This window comes from Limulus polyphemus, unplaced genomic scaffold, assembly GCF_000517525.1.
Source record: "Limulus polyphemus unplaced genomic scaffold, Limulus_polyphemus-2.1.2 Scaffold3008, whole genome shotgun sequence".
NCBI lineage: Eukaryota > Metazoa > Arthropoda > Merostomata > Xiphosura > Limulidae > Limulus > Limulus polyphemus.
In genome coordinates, this window is record NW_013668618.1 from 104847 (window position 1) to 105907 (window position 1061).

Sequence of the window (1061 nt, forward strand, 5' to 3'; positions counted from 1 at the left end):
CAGGTAATCACTGAACTGAGACGTGGGGATTCTACACTACAGTTACCACCATCACAGCTTGAATAACTTCTGCTGTTTTAACGATATTATCACATCTAGAAGGAAAATACTACACTAACTTAGGGAACCAGTGAAACGAACGGTCAGTCAGTTGTTCGTGCATAACTCAAGAAGATCTTGAGACAAAAAATATCATCAAGTTCTAGTTATCTTGAATACATTGTGCAAAAAATATATATTCTCTAGACGAGATTAGATTAAATCTAGTTTCAAGAATCAGACTAATTCTTATTGGCTGACATGTACAAGGCACCCCTAATGTATTTTAAATAACATTAATCTAAATTAATCCTCAAATCCTGGAAGTAACTGAGACTTAGATTAATTTAACTATATTTCAGCCACGTTTATGAAAGTACTTTTAACTGAGAAAAGTTATGAACACAGCTTGTATGACAACGTTTTCTTTGGTCTCATTGCCTGGTGATTATATTATAGGGTGCTCGACTAGTAATCTGAAGGTCGTGGGTACTGGACTTGGCATGGCCTGGTGGGTTATATTATAAGGTGCTCGACTAGTAATCTGAAGGTCGTGGAATCGAAACCCTTCACCGAAAATAGACGCTCTTTCAGCTGTGAGGGCGTTATAATGTTACAATCAGTTACACTGCTCGTTGGTAAAGGTAGCCCAAGAGTCGGCAGTGTTGATTTTGACTAGCTGCTCTCCCTCTAGTCTATCACTTCAAAATTAGGAACGGCTAAAGCAGATAGCCCTTGAGTAATTTTGCGCGAAATTAAACAAAAAACACATTTTTGAATACATGTTTTACTCTACATCTGCATGCTGTAATGTACATGTTTTACTCTACATCTGCATGCTGTAATGTACATGTTTTCCTCTACATCTGCATGTTGTAATATACATGTTTTAATGCTGTAATGTACATGTTTTACTCTACATCTGCATGCTGTAATGTACATGTTTTACTCTACATCTGCATGCTGTAATGTACATGTTTTACTCTACATCTGCATGCTGTAATATACATGTTTTACTCTAC

The 1061-nt window shown here is 36.6% G+C and overlaps 1 protein-coding gene across 1 annotated transcript in view; it reads left to right on the top strand.

Annotated features, from left to right (window-relative positions):
• The window catches only part of LOC106468437 (acetyl-coenzyme A synthetase, cytoplasmic-like), a 24103-nt gene that overhangs the window by 2182 nt on the left and 20860 nt on the right, over window positions 1-1061 (top strand). The window lies entirely within an intron of this gene.